This window comes from Trichosurus vulpecula, chromosome 3, assembly GCF_011100635.1.
Source record: "Trichosurus vulpecula isolate mTriVul1 chromosome 3, mTriVul1.pri, whole genome shotgun sequence".
NCBI classification, from domain to species: domain Eukaryota; kingdom Metazoa; phylum Chordata; class Mammalia; order Diprotodontia; family Phalangeridae; genus Trichosurus; species Trichosurus vulpecula.
In genome coordinates, this window is record NC_050575.1 from 392718453 (window position 1) to 392729887 (window position 11435).

The 11435-nt window shown below is 39.9% G+C and overlaps 1 pseudogene; it reads right to left on the reverse strand.

Annotated features, from left to right (window-relative positions):
- Nucleotides 1–283: 283 nt before the first annotated feature.
- On the reverse strand, nt 284–2735 carry LOC118842671 (annotated as a pseudogene).
- Between the last annotated feature and the right edge of the window lie 8700 nt (nt 2736–11435).

The window sequence follows — 11435 nt, forward strand, 5'->3', positions numbered from 1 at the left end:
TCATCAGTTCATCTGGATTACTTAGACAATCCAGCTGGATTCCAGAGAACAAAAACTGCAAGGTATTTACTCTTATGCAACTTTTCTTTCTCTTCCTCTCTCTTTTTTTTTTTTTTGAGAGGGCAATTGGGGTTGTGGCTTGCCCAAGGTCTCACAGCTAGTGTGTCAAGTGTCTAAGGCCAGATTTGAACTTAGGTCCTCCTGACTCCAGGACCAGTGCTCTAATCACTGTGCCACCTAGCTGCACCGCCTACCCCTCTCTCTTTTTTTTTTTAAGCAATGTTTAATGGTGGGCACATTGTACTCTAGGTCTGTGATGGCTACTTTCCTCATCAGAGATGTCATTATAAGCCTCCTTCCTCTGAGGAGCCTTGGCTGCTATCAAACTCTTGAAGATCTACCTCTTCTGTGTCACCAATCACACTAGGAACTTCAGGTCTAGCTGGAAGGAGGTCTGCAAGTTCAGAAAGTTTCTCTGGGCTAATCCAGTTTTCAGGAAACTACATCAAAGGTAATGAAAAGATGACCTTTTTCAAAGGGATTATAACACAGTGGCATTCCTTCTCAAACTAAATGGACACAGCCTGGTTCAATTATTTTGCCAGGTGGATATTTCACCACAATCTGGCAAGTGCTTAAGTGTGAACTGAAATCCACACAGAATTTCAACAAATCCTTTCTTGTGGGTCACATGTAAATTGTTTCCATCTCTCTGGAGCATCTCATGCTCCTTCTCTTGCAGCAAAAGAACAATATCTTCTGGTTCCACTTCTGGGGCCCGGCCTGCTACTCCAGCAAATGTAATGCTCTATCCATGTTTCACGACTTTATCTACGTGGACATCAAGAATTTTACTTCTTTTATCACCTTCTTTCCTTCACATTTTTTCTAATAATCCTCATTAATTACTTCATTCTCCATTACAATCGGAACACACAGACTAGATCAGCTGTACTATCCCAGGAGTCAGCTGTTTTATCATTATTCATGTACACTTCAGTCTCAACATGGACCTTATTTCTGAACAGCTCCTGGCTTACCACTTTGCCACTGGATGCACTATAAAGAACATTTTTGCTAACTTTCAGTTTGGTGGTCTTGCCATTGCAAAAATCTTCTAAAGACACCTTGAATGGATGCATTATGTCCTCCCCCTTCTAACCATTTCAATGTCTTTACCCATAAAACTGAACAATTCTCCAACAAAAATGGGAGAAAAAAAATCATCAATGCTGCCACCTCTATCATTACATTCTTGAAGGCTTTGCTCTCCATGTTGATCATATAACTCCCATTTCTCAGGATTTAATAAAACTTTATATGCAAAACTTATTGCTTTGAATTTGTCCTCTGCATATGGACTTTTATCAGGGTGATATTCCTTGGCCAACATTTTTTTAAATAGTATTTTATTTTTTCCAATTACATATAAAGATATCTTTCAACATTCACTTTTATAAGATTTTGAGTTCCAAATTTTTCTCCCTCTCTCCCTCCTCACCCCTCTCCTTAAGATGGCAAGCAATCTGATATAGGTTATACGTGTGCTATCATGTTAAACTTATTTCCACATTAGTCATGTTGTGAAAAAAGAATCAGAACAAAAGGGAAAAACCACGAGAAAGAATAACAAAAAAACCCCAAAAGTGAAAATAGTATGCTTTGATCTGCATTCAGATTCCATAGTTCTTTCTATTTATTTATTTTTAGTTTTCAGCATTCACTTCTATAAGATTTTGAGTTCTAAATTTTCTCTCCCTCCCCAAGACAATGCAATCTGATATGCATAAGGCTATACATATACATTCATATTAAACATATTTTCACATTAGTCATATTGTAAAGGAGAATTTGAACCCATAGGAGAAACCATGAGAAAGAAGAAACAATAACAGCAACAAAGAGAGCAAATAGTCTGCTTTGATCTGCACTCAGACTCCACAGCTCTCTCTCTGGATGTGGAGAGCACTTTCCATCATGAGTCTTTTGGAGTTGCCTTGGACCATTGTATTGCTGAAAAGAGCTAAGTCTATCATAGTTGATGTCATACAATGTTGCTGTTAATGTGTACAATGTTCCCCTGGTTCTGCTTACTTCACTCAGCATCAGCTCATATAAGTCTTTCCATGTTTTTCTGAAATTGGCCTGCTCATCATTTCTGATAGCACAATAGTATTCCATTACATTCATGTACCACAGCTTGTTCAGCCATTCCCCAATTGATGGGCATCCCCTCAATCTCCAATTTTTGGCCACCGCAAAAAGACCTGCTATAAATATTTTTGTACATGTAGGTCCTTTCCCCTAGTAGTGGTATTGCTGGATCAAAGGGCATTTGAAGTTTTATGGCCCTTTGGACCTAGTTCCAAATTGCTCTCCAGAATGGTTGGGTCAGTTTATAACTCCACTAACAATGCATTAGTGTTCCAATTTTCCCACATCTCCAACATTTATCATTTTCTTTTTCTGTCATATTAGCCAATCTGATAGGTGTGAGGTGGTACCTCAGAGTTGTTTTAATTTGCATTTCTCTAATCAATAGTGATTTAGAGCATTTTTTCATATGACTATAGATAGCTTTAATTTCTTCATCTGAAAACTGCCTGTTCATATCCTTTGATTGTCAGTTGGGGAACTTTGGCCAACCCTTTATAAGCCTTCTTTAGCTCATTCTCACCGGCATCTGGAGGGATCCTGAGATTGTCGGAAAGCTTCATATCATCCATATTCCCCATTGTGGGGGAAAGTGAGGGAGTTGGCAGAAAGCATTGGTGAACTTGGATCCTCAAGCAATGGCAGCAGGCGGGGGGGGGGGGGGAAGGGGGGGTGGACTGAGGAGAAGGAGACATTAGAAGAGCAATTTTTTTTTTTTTACTTTTAAGTTGTTCCCTGATTTAAACAAGCTTCTAGGAAAGAGTCAATAATAGGCAGTTCTGAAGTATCAGATAAATTTAAATTGTAAACTCATTTAAAGAAATTCTTTGAAACAAATCCTATAGAAGGGTACCCCAAAACAAAACATTTCTGCATTTATAAAACATTCAAACTGCAACCTGAAAATTCAAAGTAGAGAAATTATATTTCAGTCACAAATGTAGTCTCTAATTAGTTTGCAGTTACGTAAATTTCTGCACTCTAGGGAAAGATTAATTTTCCTCTTATTTGCATTATCTCTTCTCTGCCTTCCAGCTTGACCAGAGTTAGAAGGTAGAGAGATCCTTCTTACTGAAGGCCTTGAAAGTTCTACAGTCACATAGAAGCACTTGACTTCACCCTTCTAAGCCTCCCCCCATCCACTTCTCTTCAGACTCTTCCCTCTGGGGTAACCTAGTCTTTCTTGTAAAAACTCTCATAAAAACTTTCTTGGAAAAACCTCTCTCAATAGTTCTGAAAATACAATTTCTGTCTAGGCTATTGAACTTTGAGACTTGTTTCGAATGTGCATCTGAATGACTATAATTCCCAAGGTTCCATCCTTTATATAGCAGAAATCCCTTTTCTCTTATTATATTTACTTCTTAGTCCCTACAGAAGTTCAGTGGACAAAACTATTCAAAGTCCTATGAGGCTGTTTGTTTGTTTTTTTCAAAGAAATTTTGAACTTGGCAAGGTTTCTTTTCCCCCAGGAATCAGGAGGAAGCTGGCCACTCCCAAACCCTATAGGAATCCCAGCCCCAGAGCCTCACTGCTCAGCTATGGACATAACTGGCAGGTCTCCTCCCAAACTATTCCAACTGGGAATCCCCAGTAGGCTCTCTTTTCCTGCTCTCTTCTGCCCAAGCTTGTCAGGAGCCCTGCTCCTTCTGCTCCCATTTAAACTACAAATGTTTCCCTTGCAATTTGGGACATTTCCAAGTTTCCCTTGTAATGAAGAATTTGCAAGCCCATTTCTAACCTGCCTCTTGCCCATGCCTTCCTTTCTTCATCTTTGTGCACAAATGGAAGAGAAAAGAACAAATGCATTTTGCGTTTTGGGGATCTAGTTCTTTCTTCTCCTTTCCTGAGCCTGGGAAGCCCAATTCTCGACCACTTTTCATGGCAGCATGACCACTGGGGAAATACACCACTGTTCAGGATAGGGCAAAAACAGCCCTAGTGCTGATGGTTGAAGAGAGCAGTGTTCACCTATGAGTACCTCCAAAGGAGAGGTCCCAGCCAAATAACCAATTGTTGAAAGAAAAATCTTCCTTAGGGCTTCACCCTAATAAATCAGGCAAGCTCAGGAAAATGAGGCAAAAAGGAGTTTATTATAACATACAAGTCATATGCATTGTATGGACCAAGGCATTGATCTCAGGCCAGGCTTAACCTTTTCAAGATAAATTTTCGTAGGAGAGGTTAATTCTGATAGGTTTACAATTCAAAATGGGATAGGTTAATATTTGTATCAGTGTCTTGAGTTTGCAAACCAGGTATGATGCTAATTTCTTCTTTTTTAAAAAAAATAAAAGTATTTATTTATTTTTAGTTTTCAACATTCACTTCCATAAGATTTTGAGTTCTAAATTTGCTCCCCATCTCTCCCCTTCCCTCACCCAAAGATGGCATGTAATCTGATATAGGCCATTTTGATATTTGATATACACATTCATATTAAACCTATTTTTCACATTAGTCATGTTGTAAAGAAGAATTAAAACCAATGGGAGAAACCATGAGAAAAAAGAAACAAAAAGAGAGAGAGAGAGAGAGAGAGAGAGAGAGAGAGCTAATAATATGCTGCTATCTGCATTTGGACTCCATAGTTCTTTTTCTGGATGTGGACAGCATTTTCCATCATGAGTCTTTTGGAGTTGTCTTAGATCCTTGCATTGCTAAGAAGAGATAAGTCTATCAAAGTTGTCATCACACAATATTGCTGTTAATATGTACAATATTCTCCTGGTTCTGCTCACTTCACTTAGCATCAGTTCATATAAGTCTTTCCATGTTTTTCTGAAATTTGCCTGCTCATCATTTCTTATGGCACAACAGTATTCCATTACATTCGTGTACCACAACTTGTTCAGCCATTCCTCAACTGATGGGCATATGTTGCTAATTTTTAAAGCGTGTGAGAAACAAAAGAAGGAATTCTGTTTCCACAGGATATAAACTACTCCCAGCTTTGCAAGAGTGATAACAGAATGTAAGTCAGACGTGACTGGTTCTAATCAGAGCTGTGACCTAGCAGAACCAGGCTTCTGATCAAGTGAAAGGTCAGAAGATTGTATGCATGCTTAATAAGTGTTTAATATTATCCAACATACCCCCAGGGGGAGTGAGCCAATTTAAATGCACATGTGATGCATGACCAGAGAGGGGGAACATATCAAGGAGGAGTACATGGAACAGGAGGTTCAGGAAGTTGCATTCGGCCAATGGAGAACAGAGGGGGAGATCTGAATTGAGAATAGGAAATGAATAGCCTTTTATTAGCCTTAGCAAGTGTGCTCCTTTAGGGAGTTACTCATTCGCAATGAATGTAAAATAGAATCTTTCCTGGATTTCCTGTTCTTTCTAAAGCAAGCATGTTTCTCACAAGGGGATCGAAGAGGGTATAGGGCTGCTCTTCCCTGCTAGGTTTGGCATACTACAGTACCTGTCAGGAGAGAATTGTCACATAAACCTGTGCAGCTCCTCACCTTAAGAGGAGGCTGTTACAATTACCTCCTTAGGAGAGGACTGTCATGTATGCTTGATAGAAGAGGGGTGAGAAATCATGCAAGTTCTCTCAATTTAGTTTGTTGTGGCTAAATTCTACACAGTAATTCAAAAGTTGACTAATGAACACACAGTAAGTTCTTGGAAAGTTGGCTTTTTTTTTTACACAATTATTGTTAATACAATTAACTAAATTGTCCTAAGGATCCTATGATTTCAGGAGTAGGCAGCTCCCCATTTTTGTAATGCAGTACAGTCAACTCTAAATTGTTGGCATACAGTATTTATGCCCTTCATGTAGCATCAATAGGAAAATGTTTTCCCCTTGCCATCCAAAATATTTTAGCAGAGATACTGGAGTGTTCCTTCTCCATTTCCTTCTCCAGCTTATTTGACAGATGAGGAAACTGAGGCAAACAGGGTTAAATGACTTGCCCAGGGTCAGAAGTTAGATTTGAACTCAGGGAGATGAGTCCATCCATTGTGCACCTTTTATTTCTGTAGATTCACTTTATTTCTTGATTGCTTGAGTGATAAGGAAGTAGACTATAGTAGAACATCTGACCTCTAATTGCTTATTAGCAAGTGAGGAGATAAAACATACATATGCACAGAAATAACATAGTAGTAGAAAAATTAAATAACAATACAAAAAATGTTACTAGGCAGTATCTTGATCTCTTCATGTTTATAGGTTCAAATTAGCATGTAAATAATGTAAATAAAAATATGTAAAATAAAATATAGAAATGACATACGTAAAGTTCTTTGTAAACCTCAAAGTTCTATTAAATGATAGCTAATTATTATTATTATTGTTGGGGAATAAATGAATTGGGAACAATCAAGAAAGAATTCATGGGAGAGGTAGGAACTGAGCTGGCCACGGAACCTCAGGCATCATTGGACTCACTCTTCCTTACCATCTGCCTTGTCTCCAGTTTTAAAAAAAAAAAAAACTTTTTAATTTAATATTGTATTTTTCCCTAATTACATGTACAAACAATTTTAACATTTTTTTCAATTGTTGAGTTCCAAATTCTCTCCCTTCCTTCCTCCCCCCTCCCCTCCCCCTCCCCCCCATTAAGAAGACAAGCAATTTGACACGGGTTTATGTATTATCTTCTACTATGAGAACTTGAGCTCCTGGAGGGCAGGGATTGTCATGTTTATATTTGCATCTCTAGCAATAAGTATAGTGCCTGCAGCCACAAAGTAAGCTTAATAAATACTTCCTTTATCTAGCTATCCTAGGAAAATGTGCAGGAGCTGATTAGGCACAAAGGAGGCCAGAGAGCATACCAAAGATAGAATGGTACAATGGAGGAAGAAAGGAAACCATGGCCTATGTGACTGGGTGAACCAGTCTGACTAGAGCAGAGGCTTCCTAAAAGGGGGAAAAGGTTGGAAAGGTAGGTAGGAATTGGATTGTGGAAAGCCTTGAATGTCAAGCAAGAAACCTGGACTTTATACTAAAGGCAATAGGGAAGTTTTTGTCTTAGGGAGAGTGGTAGTGACTTATACAAAGCAATGTTTTAGGAAGATTAATCTGAGAGTATTATCAAAGGTGAATTGGAAAGGAAGCCTCCCTGAAGAGATTGGATACAGAGAGCCCAATTAGAGTTGTTATAATAATCTACGTATGAGGTAGCAAGACCCCAGACTAGGAGTGATTTGAAAGACATTAAAAAGAAATAATAATTGTAATAGTTGATACATACATATATATGTATACATATGTATAATACTTTAAGGTTTATAAAAACCTTTTCTTATAGTAATTCGTATGGTAGGTCACAATAATAACTAAGATTCATGTAATAATTTAAGGTTTACAAAGTCCTTCTTTCATAATAACTCTATGAAGTAGGTAGCATATGTATGATTATCCCATTTTTAATTTTTTTTTGTGGGGGGTGGGGTGGGGGGAAGACAGGGCAATTGGGGTTAAGTGATTTGCCCAAGGTCACATAAGCTAGTAAGTGTGTCAAATGTCAGAGGCCACATTTAAACTCAGGTCCTCCTGACTCCAGGGCTGGTGCTCTACTCACTGTGCCACCTAGCTGCCCCGATTATCCCTTTTTTACAGATAGGGAAACTGAAGCTCAAGAAGTTAATAGACTAAAAAGCCAGTGAGGTCTCAAGACTGGCACACTACTTTGACTACACCACATTGTCTCAATTGGAAATATTAGAAGGTCTCTGGTCCCTTCTAACTCTGTGGTTCTTGCCTCTTTATTACCAATTGGATGTTAACAAAATGGAAGAAAGGTGAATAGGATGGTAACATCCTAGACATCATGTCATAAGGAAGAGATAAAGGGAGCGCTCTTAACCTGTAGTCCATTGATAGATTTCAGGAGGTCCACGAACGATAATGAACATAGGCAACAAACCACTATTCTGAGAAGTGATTTATGAGGTTTCACTATATTACCAAAGGGGTATGTGACACAAAAACATGTTAAGAACCTCTGGGTTAGGGGCATGAGTCTTCATTTGACTCTACCATCCTAGGGCACTTAGGCTAGACCAGGTCCTATCCTCCAAAGAGAAAGGAGGGATATGCAGAAGGACTGACGGGTCCCTGGGTAGAGACAAAGCCTTATTTGTATAGCCTTATTTGGCTTACTCATGATTAGTGTAATCAAAAGATACCTGGTATCCTCCAACTCTAGGTTGGTACATTTGAAGAAGGTGTTAAGCCCCTTTGGCCTTACCATGCTGCCTCTAACTTCAATTGACACTTGAACCTAGTCTCTAGTTTTGGGCTGGGCCGATTTTTTGGATACCACCATACGTGTTACTGTTTCTCTCAGGGACAAGAGAGGACAGCTGAGAAGTGAAGTCTCCAGAGAAGCTGATTACCAAACGTATCCTTGTATCTTGTTTGTGCATATGTGCCACTGGTGATTTGTATGGTATCAAGAAACACTATAGTTTTATTTAAGGAGCATAGGGCTTCATTTCTGTTTTTGTTGTTGTTTGGTTGTGTCTGACTCTCTGCGACCAGGCAAGCACATACAATAGCTGTTCCGTGAACTTGACACACCAGTTCCTTACTTGGGACATTTGTAAGGGTCATCTGCCATGGCTGAAATTCACTCTCTTCTTGGCTCAGAACCTCAGAATCCTTGCCCTTTATCCAGGATTAGGTTAGGTACCACCTTCACTAATTCCCTATTAATTCTTTTGTATTTTTTTTTATCTGTGTATATATCATATTCCCAAATAAAAGGGCAAGGACCAATTATTTTTGTACCCCCGGGATCTAGCATTGTAAGGCACAGAGTAGCCTCTTAAGAATGTTTGTTGAATTACTGAATTTGGCCTGGAAAAAAGAAGGCTTTAGGTGTAACACAGTAGTGCATTCTTATATAATTGAAGGGTTATCCCATGGAAAAGAGATTAGGTATCTCTTTGCCAGAGAGCAAAGATAAGTAAGACCAATGGGTCAAAGTTACAGAGATGTAGATTTTTGGCTCACTATAACAAAGAACTTTCTATAGACTACCGTGTGAGATTGTGAGTTTTCTGTCACTGGATGTATTCAAGCATGGCCTACATAACCACCCATACTAAACACTGTGGGGAGGATCATTTCATATGATTGGGGAAGTTGAACTGAATGATCTGTAAGGCCCCCTGTGAAAAAAACTCTTTGGTTCTCTACATCGACAGTAAAAGAAGGGCAGAGAATGGCAGAGGAGTCAAAAACCAAATAGCTTTAAAAATATCCAGATAGGGTAGCCAAATGAGTTGATTGTATTAACATTAATTCAGTGCTTTGGAAGAATTTAATGCAATATCATTATGAGTCAAAGTCAGCCAACATTTAATGTGTAAAGTATCACTGCAAAGGTTTTTCCTTCCAGAAGAAAATTTTATTAAAACAAGGGAAATTAACATAAATCATGGATGGGCAACCATGTATGTAAATATCCAAAGTTACTTGCAGTTCTCATGTCTTTCTAAGACTTTTCTTCTCCATGAGTTTTTTCTTCCTTTTTCTTTCATTTTTTCTTTTTCAGATTCCCAGTTCCTTCCAATGATCCATTTATGGCTTGGACCTAAGGCCCTTTATCATCACGATTGTCTTTCTCTGGAATTTCTGCTTATTAATGTCTTTCCTAAATTGTGGCAAGGCAGAGGCATTATAAAGGTTAAATGAATTGCCTAAGTCAACAAAATGAAGTTAGTAAACTTCAAATTCCAAAGCGCTGACCTCCAGCTGAAAAAATAGAGGAAGAAAGATGTTTTGGAAGGAACACAATGTTCCAGTCAGAAGAGTTGGATTCTTACAAATTGTATGTCTTTGTGCAAATCACTTTCCTTCTCCAGTTCTCCATCAATCAAAGGGTTCAAAAAGATAATCTATCTATAAAGTACTTTCTACCTTTAGATGTTATGACTCAAGTCATGATGGAGACAGCACAAATCTCAGCACTGATACATGCCTCAAGACTAGGCAAGTCACTCAATCTCACCAGTCTGCAAAATAGAGATAATAGTATTTGTACTTATCTACTTAGAAAACCCCAAAATAGGGTCAAGAAAAAATCAGACACGACTTAAAACGACTCGACAAAAACAACTTCATAGAGCTGTTGAGTAAAGCACTCTATATGGCTTTAAAGCACCAGTTTAAATGGAGTGGGAGAAGACAAGTCCTATAACTCCAGGTTTAGGAACACCCTCTTCTGATGCAGGTCTGTAAGTCATCATCCCAGAGCTGCATTTTAATATTTTTAATATCATGGACCTCTTTGCCAGTCTGGGGAAGCCCACAGACTGTTTCTCAGAGTAGTGGTTTGTGGCTTACATTTACAATTGGAGGAAATGATACATTTCAGTTAGTAGTTTGTGAAAATAAGGATGTATTTTTTTTTCTCCATTTAAGAGTATGACCTCCCTGAAATCTAACCATAGACCTCGTGGATCCTGAGTTATGAACATCTGTCTTAGAGACTTGTCAAGCGCACAGGATCACACAGCCTCGATGAAAGGTGAAACTTTGAACCCAGGTCTTCCCAGGTGACTATCCCCTAGGTCTTGATACCTCACTATTATTAATTAGTATATTATTCTAAAGGAAAACACGTCTATCTTCACCCCCAATTTATGGAGGAGGCTGAAGATAAGCATAGTTGGGATTCTCCCCCCACGTGGGACCCGCGGTTTTAGGGCCACAGACACGGCTCTCTCCAGGGGTCAGACGTTCCAGGGGTCCAGGAATGTGGGGTGAAATGCAGGCATCCCCGCGCAGGGGCCCGAGAGATGGGACAATCGGGGAACTGGGGCGTCAGGTCGCTGAGGGAGACCCCACTGGGTCGCGGAGCCGGGTAGAAGCCCCTTTAGTGACACGTGGCCGAGGAGAGGGGAAAGGCGGCCAGCTCAGGTGGAACCTGTACCTTCGCTTCGCATCCTTCATCCCTGGGGGAGGGGGCAGCGGGGGCGCAGCCTCAGAATCACGGCTTTCCATTGGTTGATGGGAGACACCCGGCGCTCCTATTGGTCCTGATTGAGGCCGTAGAGTCAGGCAGAGCAGGTGGGCTCCTCGCCCTCATCCCTTATCCTCGTACATTCTACGCGCTGTCTCAGAATCGCGGCTTCTCATTGGTCATCTGGAACTGGAGTCCCAAATACGACCGAAAGCCAAGGTTCGGCTGCGTTACCTCCCGGCCCGCCCCCGTTTAGCGGCGAAAGCTCAGCCTCGCTTTTCATTGGTGGAGAGAAAACAGCCCACCGCCTCCGGGCAACATCCATTGGCTTTGCCAGGAGTCCAATGGTCC